We start from the raw sequence: 13924 nt of genomic DNA, 5'->3' as shown, positions 1-13924 counted from the left end.
TGTTTTTGCATTTAGGCCAACTTTGTTCTTTTTTTAATACTATTAATGGCACTTTAATAGTTTATTATGTCAAGTGGTGTTATTAAATAAGACAATAATGGTCCCTTTTTTTTGAGAAACAAGTGACGGTCCCGAGTTGAAGGCAAAAAATTATATATAATATTTTTAATATTTTTACTACCCTATAAATGAATATTGGAAACAAAATTAAACTTCGTCCCATTAATAATATCAATGACTCTCTTGTCCTAGCTAGTGATTTTCGTTGTTGTAATTTCTTTCATGTAAAACGATTAGGCAATTTAGTTGCCCACTATCTTGCCAGAAAATCCAAGTCTGGTAATGAGCTACAGGTTTGGATTGAGTCCATTCTTGAGGATATAGCTCTCCTTGAATCTCATGATGCTTTCTAGTTTTCTTTTCTTTTAATATCAGCAGACCCCTGGGTCTGGATTCTCAAAAAAAAAAAAAAAAACACGCCTGCAATAAGAAAGAACTCCCTAAAAAAAAAAAAAAAAAACCAAACAACATCGCAACACCAGATCAATTGCCTCAAAACAATTTGCCCGATCCAGATACCAATAAAAGTATTCGATCCAAACCAATCAACGACGATGAAAAAGAAAATCAAAACCCGAAACTACACAACAAAAGTATACGATCCAAATCAATCAACGAGGATGAAAAAGAAAATCAAAACCCGAAAAACAAAAGTATACTATCAAAACCAATCAATGAGGATGAAAAAGGAAATCAAAACCTGAAACTAAAAACATAATATTTCTTGGGTCCATTTTTTTTTTTTTTTTTTTCATATAACACGAACATTTTTAAATTTCTATAATTCGACTGATCAAATCTTGATATCACATATAATATGTACGTATGTGCAGTAGATTTTAAATAAGTAATAATCAAATTATAATAGGCAAAGCTTACAAGCCAAAACCAAGTAGATATATCAGATATTTTACTTGAAAACAGTTCCAAAATTTGACAATATGTATATTAGATATATCAAATATCTAATCAGTTGCTTTTTTTTATATCTCGTAAAATTATTTTTATGAAATTAATCCCAGATTGCATAAGCAGGCCCAACCTGGTGTTTATTGGGCTATGAGGGAGTTATTAAGGTTTTGAAAAAAAAGGTATACATTCAGAATGAACTAATAACAGATTTGCTTAAAATTCATGTTTCAGATTCATTTAGAGGCACATTACTTTCATTTCGGTGATTTTAAGTGAAAGTAGGACCTCGAATCAAACGGAATATGAAAGGAAAAAAAAAAAAAACATCAAACCAATGGTGATCAACCACGTAGGAAGATGATATACATTGGATTCAGGGTGTTATCTTGTGACAGAACTGTCTCCTATTCTGTTCAAAATCTATGTGAAAATGTGGTCACTCTCTTCACTTTTTTATGTGATAAAGTTGCTCCAATTCATTGCTATCAAATGCAAGAAGGGCCCAAGGACCATATCCACAGACATGGCCCATTAAATATTGTAGGTATTTCAGACTTTTATTTTTTTTTTCCTGGCTCCGATATTAACAACAGAGAATGGGTCATTTGAACGCGAAGTGTCAATCAGTTAAACTACAAGGTTTTTGACCGTTGCAAGTTAGCCAGTTGTCTTTTTTAGTTAAATTTCATCTAACCTCACTCCAAAGGCTCTACATTCCCTGGAACCCAAAATATGAAATTAACTCTCCATCTTTATTTATTTAGCTAAAAATAAAAAAAGCTTTACAAAATCTATTCCTGGTACCTTTGCAGTTCTAAAATGTTAGAACTATTAGCTGGTCCTGGGAATTTTATTCATTTCAACAGAACATTAATAATTTTCCTGGAAAAAGTCCTTAACAAAATAGTATAGCAATTTTCAATCCACGTTAGATTGAGTTATCCCATTTATCATACGAAAAATTCAAATTATATAAAGATACACTAATTTAATTCTAGTACATCATATAATTCATTTAAGCGATCAAACTTGATTCTAAAAAAAAGTGATCAAACTTTTAAGAAGGTAGACATTTGTTACACGTAGTAAAATATGGATGATGCTATTGCTAACGGATTTGAGTTCATGTATAAATAAACCCCATGGTTTGCATTTTCAAAAATGTCAACTTGGGCACAAAATCCAAAATCGAAGGTAAAATCTCGAAATTTTATGAATTCTTTGTACCCCTATAGCACAAAATCCGAAATCAAAGGTAAAAACTCTTTCTACCCCTATAGCACAAAATCCGAAATCAAAGGTAACATCTCGAAATTTTATAAATTCTTTCTACCCCTATAGTTCAAAACGAAAATAATTCATTATTCTAAGAGTCTATTTAGCATTGATTTCAACTTTTAACTTTTAGTTTTTATATATAATTTTTTAAAACTTTACTTTTTTCATATTTTCAATTTTTTTTATAATATAAGTATACTTTAACACATTTTTAATAAAAAGAATTAAATAAATTATTCTTAAACAAACAATAATACGTCAACTATCAACAAAGAAAAAAATTCCTAGGTCAATTCATTTGAGACATCAGCTTCCGAGCATTGGTCAGTTATTCTTGCACTGATTTCAAAAAAAAAAAAAAAAAAAAAAAAAAAAAAAAAAAAAAAAAAAAAAAAAAAGAGAGAGAGAGATTTGTTTAAGAATAAAAGATTCGCAAGGTAATGCAAATCAATAATCATAGTTTTTATAATCCCATCACGTATAATGAGCACATGACCATGCACGTGTAGTAATGTGGCTTCGGGATCACCATTTTTCTTCTACTGTCACGTCACGTGATTCAAAGTCTCTCCCACCAATACCAAAAAACTTAAATATTTCTTACCAAAAATCTACTACTACCTGTGTAACAAAAGTACATGTCAATAATTCCAAGTGGCAGTCTCTTGTTTAGGACTATGGGACAAATCTACAAGAAAATAATAACTTGCACCCATTCTCACGGTAAATTCACACCTTAATCTAATCATTGCCCTTAAAAATTCTTTTGAGAACACCATTTTCCCTTAGAAGAAACATGGATCACATCAATTCGTCTCTTTGGGTCTTGAAAACCTTTTTTTTTTTCTTTTGAGAAATAGTAGGTATTGAAAACCTAGAATTGGAGCTTAGAGGTACATCCCACAACTCTTGTCTTGACCACTTTTTATCAAAATAGCATAAATTTTATCAATCGAAGCAATACATCAATACTTGATGCTCAAGTTAATTATTTAAGAATTACCTACTTTTTATCTCTAGGTTTACCTCTTTTTAAGGTGGCTGTATATAGAACCTTTTCCAAACTGTTTTCTTGCGTGAAATTACACTGATCGAGAGTCATTAATAGTTTGTAATCGCAGATAAGTAATTTAAATGTTGAGCATTGGCTTAGTCTAAGGTTTTGAAATTATATTCAAGAAATGAAAAGATGGTTTAGAAAATCAAAATAGTGTCCGTTCATCAAACTTTGATGCTCAAGTTAATCATTTAATAATTACTTACATTTTCCCCTGGTGCATCACCCCTTTTAAGGCTGTAGTATACATTATTTTCTCTGGAGTGTTTCCTTATATGGAGCTACATTGATCAAGGGTCATTAATGGTTAGTAATAGCAGGTAAGTGATTTAGACAATATGCATTGGATCAATCTAAGCTTCTAAAAATATGTTAAGAAATAAAAATATGATGGTCTATAAATTTTTTTTTTTGAAACAAATGGTCTATAAAATTTAAATAGTGTCTATTCATCAATACTTTTATGCTTAATTTAATCACCCAATAATTACTTGTTTCCACTGGGTTCACCTTTTTTTAAAGTGGTCGTATACGTTACTTTCTATAGATTGTTTCCTTTTTTCTCTGGCTTCGCCTCTTTTAGGGTGGCTATAAACATTATTTTCTCTAGACCGTTTCCTTAATTTGAGCTACATTTATCAAGTATCATTAATGATTTGTAACTGCAGGCAAGTTATTCAAACGTTGAGCATCAGCTTAGTCTAAACTTTTGAAAATATATTCAAAAAATGATAATATGATAGTCTAGAAAATCGAAATAGTGTATGATCATCAATATTTTTATGCTCAAGTTAATCACTTAAGAATTACTTACCTTTTTCCATTGGGTTCACCTCTTTTTGAAGTAATTGTATTCGTTACTTTCCCTAGACTATATAATTTTTCCTCTGGTTTTACCTCTTTAAAGGTGGTTATATATGTTAGTTTCTCTGTATTGTTTCATCATGTCAAACTACATTGATCAATGATCATTAATAGTTTGTAACCGTAAACAAGTGATTTAGATATTGAGTGGTTGAACAATCTAAGTTTTTGAAAAAATATTCAAGAAATGAAAAGATGATGCTCTAGGAAATTCAAATGGTGTCCAGACATCACTACTTTTATGCTCGAGTTAATCACTGAAGCATTTGGGTTTACCTCTTTTTAAAGTGGTCATAATCATATACGTTACTTTCTTTAGAGTGTTTCCTTACGTGGAGCTACATTGATTGAGGGTCATTAATGGTTTGTAACCAAAGGTAAGTGATCCAAACGTTAAGTGTTACTGGCTTTTTTTTTTTTTTTTTTAGAGAGAGAGAGTTTCAACATATGGTGTCCGCTTCTAATGATAGTTCTTTATTATCAGACCAAGACACTAATCAGTTTTTAGTGTAGACAGAGATTGAACTCTAGATCTTTTATTCAACCAGTCGGTTTTTAGTATAGGCAGAGACAATAATTACTTAAGAATTACTTACCCTTTCTCTTTTAAAGATATATAGATGAAATAAAAAAGATGATGATTAAGAAAAATCAAAATAGTGTTTGGTCATTAGTATTTTAACACTCAAGCTAATCACTTAAGAATTACTTACCCTTTCTCTTTGTGTTCACCTCTTTTTAAGGTGATTGTATACGCTACTTTCTTTGGACTATTTTATTACATGAAGCTACATTAATCGAGGGTCATTAATGTTTTGTAAACGCAAGTAAGAGAGTCAAGCATTGGCCGTTACTGACTCAGTCAACATTTAACACGTAGGCGTTATTTACTCGTTGCCCAATTGATTAGTGATCTAAATATTTGAATTTTTTTATGCAATTCCTTGGGCCTCACCTGTGGTTCATCTAAACAATATGCTTAGTATGCTAAGCAAAGCAGATTCTGGTTTAGGGTCGAGTAGAGTAGATCTTAGTTTGGTGTGGAGTAAAGCTGAGTACACCTTTATCAAACATGAGCCTCTAAGCACAAGAGGCCTGTCATCAATCCAAACAATCTCACCAAAGGACTTAGCAAAGATCTCTTAAAATAAGTTCCCCAAACCAATATAATAAGATATAATTGGGATGGTTATATACCCATTTCACTCCATGACTTGAGTAATCTTACAAATACAATAATTTTTACAATATTTACATGGACAGATTTTTAATAATTATGAACTCACAAAATATCTTCTTCTTTTTTATCTACTAATAATAATCTACCAAGTACCAAGTACCAAGTAAGTAATTGTTTGTATATATAAAAAAAAAAAAAAAAAAGAGTAATTGTAAAAAAATTTACTTTAATTTTAGTAATTTATCATTTTATTGCCATGAAACCTTTTATCTGCGTTAAAAGCTATTATTAGGAAATAGATTCTTTATAATAAAAAAATAAAGATAAAAAGGGGGTCCACGGGTCGGGTTTGTAGAATCCAAGCTGGAATAATTTGTCTCACTCGTACTAATTTGATACACACAATAAGAAAACTTCGTAGGAAGTATATAAAGCATAAAACAAAGAAAATAATACGTCAGATCGATCAATCAATCAATAAGGGAAAGGAGAAACGTACTTTGAAAAGCAAAATAAAAAGGGGTAGCACGGTACGATTGGGTAGGACCTTCTCTTATTATTTAATAAAAGTATAAAACTAGTACCTTCACCTTGTACAAAGTCATTTGAGTTTTGCCCTTTCTTTTCCCAAAATCCCAGCCTATGCCCAGCCCTACCCAATATTTTTTAAAGAGTGCAAATTGTGTCCGGATGTGGCGTAAAGCATGAGATTTACGCAATTATGCCCTCCAATAAAAGAGCTCCACAACAGCATTTTTCCTAAAACGTTAATACAACTGGCCACACCCAATGACTACTCATCCACACTCCCTTCCACAGACCACCAACAACTACTACTACTTCGCTTTCCCCCTCATTCCGGCGACAGCGACTCACGGAGCCAACAGATGAGACCCAAAAATTTCCTTCCCACGACAACTAAAACTCACAGATCTAAAGATCCTAAATTTCTCTTTTTCCTTTCACATCTTCCACTTCCCACACCCCTCTTCTACTCTCTTAAGTCGGCATATAGGAAAAACAACAAACAGTTGTGAAGAAAAATGAGTAATTATATTTCATAGCAAACGTGAATATCTCTTGAATCATCCATCATTGCAATAAATCAGATCCACACCAACAAATCTTATAAAAAGAAACCACCAAAACAATCTTAAAATGTTATTCTTTGTATGTTTTTCTGCACTTCGTCAACGGTGGCTCTGCTTTTTTTCTACACTAGTGGTATCTCTAGCAGTTAGAGGTTGAAGGATTTGGTTCTCAGTTGCGTGTGGAAGCTGAGCTTTTGGACTTTTGCGAAATTTGGTTTTAGGAAGAATGATTGTGTGTGACAGATTTTTTTCATTGTCCAGTGAAATGCTGATGTGGCTTTTTATTATTAGAGGGCGTAAAGTGTGAGATTTACGCCAAGACCGGATGGAATGTTTTGTCTTTTTTAAAAGACCAAAATATTGTTCATTCGTTTTGTGCAAGTCGACTGGTCGTCTAGTCCATAAAGAGTGCCATGAGACCAATCAAAGGCAAACGTTGAAATTGTAGTACGTAAGAGCATTCACAGTAGTGGAGATAAAATTTTAGCTATTTAGCTACACAAAAATTCACTTTATCTATTTTACCTATACATATGCTGCAGCAGTAGATCTATTTTAGCTTCCAATACAATAAAATAATATAAACACCACAATAAAATATTATAACCACTACAATAAAATATTATAACCACTACAATAAAATAATAAATCCCACTATCCAAAAAAACCAACCACAACCACCTCTACCATCAGCCACCACCACCACCACCACCACCACCACCACCACCACCACCACCAGGAAGAAAAATAAATAAAAACCAAATCACCAATCTTTTTCCACTGCCACAACCACCACCAGCACCGGCACCAATAGTCCACAGTAGGGGAAAAAAAAAAAAAAACCCAAATCTCCAATCTTTTTCCTCAACCACGGCCACAACCACCACCACCACCACCACCAGCAATCTACAGCAAAAAAAAAAAAAAAAAAAAAAAAAAAAACCCACCACGAGCAAGCACTCCGATCATGTCGGCAGAAGGGGTGGATTGGCGGCTTGGGAGACCGGAGTTGAGAGAAACCCACCACGAGAAAGCACTCCGATCACGTCGGCGAGTTGGGTCGGCAGAAGGGGTGGATCGGCGGCAGACCGGAGTTGAGAGAGTGAGAGATCGGAATGAGAGAGTGAGAGGCCGAAGTGAGACCGGAGTGAGAGAGTGGGAGGCTGGAGTGAGACCGGAGTGAGAGAGTGGGAGGCCGGAGTGAGACCGGAGTGAGAGAGAGTAATGTTCAGAGAGAGAGAGAGAGAGAGAGAGAGAATGAGAGTTATTATTTTAATCTCACCGGTGATTACAATTTTTTTTTTTTTTTTGCTCCTCATGAACAGTGCACATCTATTTTTATATGTGCATTGCAGCAGTGGAGCTAAAATTTTTAAATTTAGCTCCACTGCTGGAGTAACATTTTAGCAGCAGTATAGCTATATTATAGCAATATAGCTACACTGCTGCAAATGCTCTAAACGCACACTTAATCTAATGCAATTTATCAAAGAGGTCCAACCAAATTCATGTGGATCGAGTTAGACATTTTTTTTTTTTCAATTACCATTATTATTATTATTATTAAATTGAGCATTAGAACAACACCACTATAAATAAGAGCAAATTTATAATTAAATAATCATGAACATAACACTAAACAAACACAAATTATATGAGAGGAACTTAGGATTTTACTTTTATTTTTAAAAAATGCCAAAAAAGTAAATAACAAAATTATATAATATATTTTTTAAATATATTAAATATAGATGGATTAGGTTTGGTTAGGCAAATTTGTAAATCTCATGACCCGAACCCAACCTAACCCAACCCGACCCGCTATAAAAAATAAAATAAAAAATTCATAACCCAACCCAACCTGCCAACCCTTAAAATCGATCCAACCTAGTAGGTTGGGTTGGGTCAGATCGGTTTTGGCAGGTTCGTTGGTTCACTGCACATAGGGGTGTCAATGTTTGGCCCAACCTGGGAATACGACACAGATTTTTGCGGGTTAGGGTTGAGCTTTAGCGGGTTTTGGTCATAAATAGGTTGACTCGAAAGCGACATGATAAGAAATGTGTCATAAGCGGGTCAACTTGTAATAGACACGTTTGACACGCCAATTTATTTGTGTTAACCTAAAATGACCAATTTAACACAACCCGTTTAACTCATATAGCTTATAAATATTCATTTTATTTTAAATTTGTCAATACCTTTTATATCAAACCTATATTTTAAACTTAAAACGAAAAATGAGTAATTACAAAAACTTACAAATGATATAATTGAAAATTGAAATTTTATAAACCCTAGTCATGATTAGTATATTGTTTGCACCAACTCTTTAAATATTGATACTTAGCATTTGGCGAATTCTGTGGATGTTATATTTTTGTTGAACTATGTTATTTTGAATTTGGGTTGAAGTGTATGCACTTATTTTGAAGTGTCAAGAATTTATTTTTAGATGGATGTTATATTTTTGTTAAACTATGTTATTTTGAATGTGGGTAGAAGACTTGAAGTGTATGCATTACTTTTAGGTTGTAAAGAACTTATTTCTATATGGATGTTATATTTAATATTAAACGAGTTGAAATGGGTTGTGTCACATTTGTATTAACCCAACACAACCCGTTTTATAAGTGTGTCAAGTGGGTCAGGGTCAGGTTATGGTTGAAGAGCCATGACACAATTATTAAATGGGCTGGATTCAGGTTGAAGTATTTAGTCGAATACCTTTACCTCGACATGATACGAACCCAACACGCTAACCCGAATTGACATCCCTAGCTGCACACCCCTAAGCCAACCACTTATGGAAAATTATTGGTAGTCCTAGAATATACTTTCTTCCTCACACATAGGGGTGGCCCACCTTTATGTAAATATCCTACCTAATAGATTCTAACTACTTGTCATTTTCATAGAGACCGGTAAATTTTTTTTTACCACTCTGGTCTACCACGTGGACAGCTTTGATTTTTTTTTTTTTTTTTTTTTAATGTAATCCTAATTTTTTTGAAATCATAGAGTCTAATCTATGTTTGTTCATTTTGAAACATTTTTAGTTAAATATTTTCATATTTTTGGTGTGACATGTGTAAAAATTCTCAAGAATAAACCATTGGAGCCAACAATCCAATCATCGGACCCACAACCTAATCACTAGATAGGGGTGGAGAGTCACAATTTGTTTTTGTAAAATATTTTATCAAGTTTTTTAAGGTAAAACTTTTTACAACATTTTACAAAAAATTTTACGGTCAACAAAACACACTCTTAAGTTTGACCAAATTTTACAATGAAACAAATAAGGTAAAATAGTAAAATATTGAAAAAAAAAATTCCTTAAACAATTTACAACGAAACAAACAAAGTGTAAAGTGATACTATTAAGGGACCTCCCATGAGAGTTGATAACAACTTGACAATTCAATAGTTATAAATTTTGTTGTGAAAAAAATTGTGCATGCAGCACCATTTACACACCACTGGAGTAGTCAAACTTGTTTTTTCCCCCAATTCATCTTTGACAACATCTTTTTTAGTATTAATAATTTGTCATCTTTGATAATTATGAATTTCTTTGTATTTTAGGGAGCAAGTGGCTCGTTGTGATGTGCTTTTAATATGATGCACATTACCTTAATATCACGTTAAGGTGTTTGGTTCATTTAATTTTTTTCTAATAATACCGTAATCTAAAATTACAAAATATATTATGCCTCCATTTGGATACCAATAAAAATGAAAATTATTTACTATTCAGTTTATTTTTGCTACTATTCATGGTCCCACTGCACTTTTTGGTACTATTTATGGGCTCAACTGTACTTTTCAGCTAACTTTTACCTTTATCTATAGTACTTTCAGTAATAAATTTTCAATTTCAGCAAAATAAGCGATATCTCAACAGACCTATATCACATTCTTAAATGGAGATTATTTTACATTACTTATGACAAACAATTTAATGTGATATTAAGGTAATGCACATCACATCATAAACACATCACAGCAAACTCAACGAATCAAATGTCCCCTTAAAGAAAAACAATTAATTTAGGGACATGTCGAGTTTATATCTAATATTTCATAACATATTAAAGTGGTAAATTATAATTGATAAAAGCTTTATGCTAATTACATAAACCAATTACTTTTTACCTATCGTTTTCACTTGAACCTTGTTTTTTGAGAAACATTTTCACTTGAACCAAATCAATAAAAAGTTGTAAAATTAATAAGTGTAAAAAAAAAAATAATAATGGAAAGACAGCATTACAAAACCAGAACCAAAAATGTTGTACTTTTACCCCCTCCCTCGCCTTCTTCTGCAATCAACACGTGCCTCTCTTTATTAATGCTATTTATAAAAGTCAGTCCTTTTTTTGCCTTTCACTTTTACAAGCCAAAGGTGCAAAACTCAAAAATGGCCAGCTGGAACTGATTGTCGGTGCTATATATTAACTCTCTCTCTCTTCGAGGTTGTAGTTTGGTGGCGTCAGCTCAGCTGGATATACATTTTTTTTTTTTTTTTTTGAGAATCAGTGGATACTGTATATAGATATATCCCACTAATAAAAAATTATTTTTCCTTTTTTTTTAATTTATTATAAACTCATCTTAGTAATTTAAAAAAAAAAATAAAATTTAGGCTTGTTGGTTTAAGTGTAATAATTAATTTTTTATATAAATATCAGTTGACTTTAGGTGTGACTTTCTAAAAATATTTTTTTTCTTAATTAAATATAATTTTTTAAACAAATAAATTTAAGTTATAAGTTTCTTTATTTAGTCCATGAATGTTCCTTTTTCTTTCCATTCAATCAAGATTCAAGAAAGGCCTGTGCGTTTGTAGAAGTCTCGGATTTAGTTACACTTGCGAGTTTAAAAGTTGTTGGGTTTGAATCGTGCGCTTCGTAAAAATATTGTGCCACAATGCGGATAGTCCTAATGTGCCCAAGGCTGTCCCATGCCATCAATAACGGGTTTAAGTAAGCCAAGTCAATGATTACATGCATGAGACCCTTTTTTTGTTCATTAAAAAAAAAAATCAAGATTCAAGAACGGAGGAAAAAAAAAGGCTATAGGCAATTAGGCATGGAGTTTTTAAAATAATTATTTGAGAAATTTTTTTTATAGGAATATTTTAGAGAATTTTGACTGTAGCTCAAGGGGGAAAAATGTTCAGCCACATTGAAGTGTGAGCTTCTTTCCATAAGGAAAGTGTACTATGACCTTTCTTCTTGCTAATAGTGTGATTGTTTGAGTTTTTAAGAGGCCATTTGGTAATGTTATTTTAATAATGTTGTTTGTATATTTTGAAAATATATGTGGATGAAAAAGTGTGTGAAAATACGTGTAATGTTATTTAAAAATTGAAAACATATATTTAAACACATGTACCAAAGTTTTAAGCAAAGTTGACATTACCTGCCTTTATGAACCTTGACAAAGTATTTTCTTTAATGAGTTTCACAAAAAAAATAAAAAAAAATTCTCTTATGAGAAACTATCATATCTCGTAGTGGATATAATGTCTAAATTATTCTAGATTTTTTTTTTTTTTTTCCCGGGAGGGTGGGGGTGTTGGGGAATGAGTTTGGGTTATGCTTAAAACACATCTATACCTCTAAACTCTAAATTTCTAATTCCTTTATTTACTTAAAAAATAAATAAATACAAATTATTGTTTTTTTTTTTTAGGACAATACAAATTATTCTATGATGTTAACATCTTTAAGATGAAATGAGGTTGCTTGTTAAGAATGAGATTAGTCGCATGAGGAGTCAAATTAATAAAGATTGCACACATAAAATTATAAATGAACAAAAATCTTTTGCCCTACTAAGGTCGGAGAGTGTTTTGTTTTATGTTTCATCACATGTAACATGCTATGCTTTTTTTTTTTTTTTTACCTTTAAGCTTCAATTATTTTATAGTGAAAAAAATAAATAAAAAGAAAAGCCGTTCAACATATCATGATTGGTAAAGTATAGAATAGTCAATAGAGCACACATGTTAGGACGGAAGATTTTTATTTTCTAGTCAACAAAAAATGATTGTTATCTTTTTAAGTCTCCATCAAATTTTTTATCGTTCATCCTCCGGAAAAAAGGAAAAAAGGGTCTCCATCAAATTTTTGACATAGAATGCTTATACAATTGTCTTGTGTAATAGTTAAACTAAAAAGTATAAAGCAGGTTTCATGCTAAATCAATAAGAGGAAGAGATTAGAAAAGCTATCACAAGAAACTCCGAGGATGACTTGCCTTTTTTGGGGAGTAGTTTTTAGTTATGGATTGAAACACTCACCCACCTACTTTACAAAAACAATTCAATACTGGTCATCTACTGGAGCTATCAATTTACAAAACAATTAAATCACTGTCATAAATATTGAAAGAAGGACGTATCAACTTTAATTAGGAAGAGAAGTAGCTAAAATATTGAAAAAAAATACTAAAACTACAAATTATTTTACAAATAGTTAATGTCATAAATAATTATTGGTAAATTAAAAAATGGTATTAGTAGTAAATACAAATAAGAACCAATAAAAATTTGACACATTAATAATTTATAAAAAATTTTAAAATAATTTGTGACAGTAACATTACAATATTAGCGAATTTCTTGATCAAACCTCGTTTCAACATCATGGGCTTTAATAAGTACCAGTGGAAGTACAGGAAATCACAGTCCATTTATGCTTGAACTAAAACAGCCAAGTTGGTGAACTATATGTATTAATTGACTGCATTTTTAGCCAAAAATAGCAAAAAGACAAATGCTAAAGAAATGTTTCTACTTAAATGGACTAGTGATTTGAGTCATTATTAGAGACTAGAGAAAGGGTAAAATCCAGAGGATCCTGGGGATTTTTTTTTTTTTTTTGGGGGGGGGGGGGGGGGGGGGCTTAAAAAAAATCATATATGTCGAAGTAACAGTGGGTTTCACATTATTTAGAACAATACCGGATGAATTTTAAAAACGGAATTTTAAGTTCCTAAATCCATGTTAAATTTATCTTTAAAGCTTATATATTTTTATTGATGATTTAGTTGATCAAGTCTAAGCTTTTCTGAAGATATATTCAAGAAATAAAAAGATAAAGGTCTAGGAGAATCGAAATAGTTTTTGGTCGTTAGTAAATTTTGATGCTAAAGTAAATCACTCAAAAATTATTTACCTTTTTTTCTCTAGGTTTTTTCTCTTTTTAAGGTGCTCATATATGTTACTTTCTCTATACCATTTCCTTATGTGAAGTTACATTAATCAATGGTCATTTATGGTTTGTAACCATAAGAAAGTGATTCAAACGACTTGTTACTAATTCAGTCTAAGCTTTTGAAAATATATTCGAGAAATGAAAAACTGAAGGTTTAGAAAATCAAAATAATGTTCAATCATCAATACTTTGATGCTCAAGTTAATCACTCAAGAATAAGTGAATAACTTACATTTTTTTTGGGGGGGGGGGGGGT

The sequence above is a fragment of the Quercus robur genome, chromosome 4 (genome assembly GCF_932294415.1).
Source record: "Quercus robur chromosome 4, dhQueRobu3.1, whole genome shotgun sequence".
In the NCBI taxonomy this organism is placed as follows: domain Eukaryota; kingdom Viridiplantae; phylum Streptophyta; class Magnoliopsida; order Fagales; family Fagaceae; genus Quercus; species Quercus robur.
Note: the sequence above shows the minus strand (reverse complement) of the source record.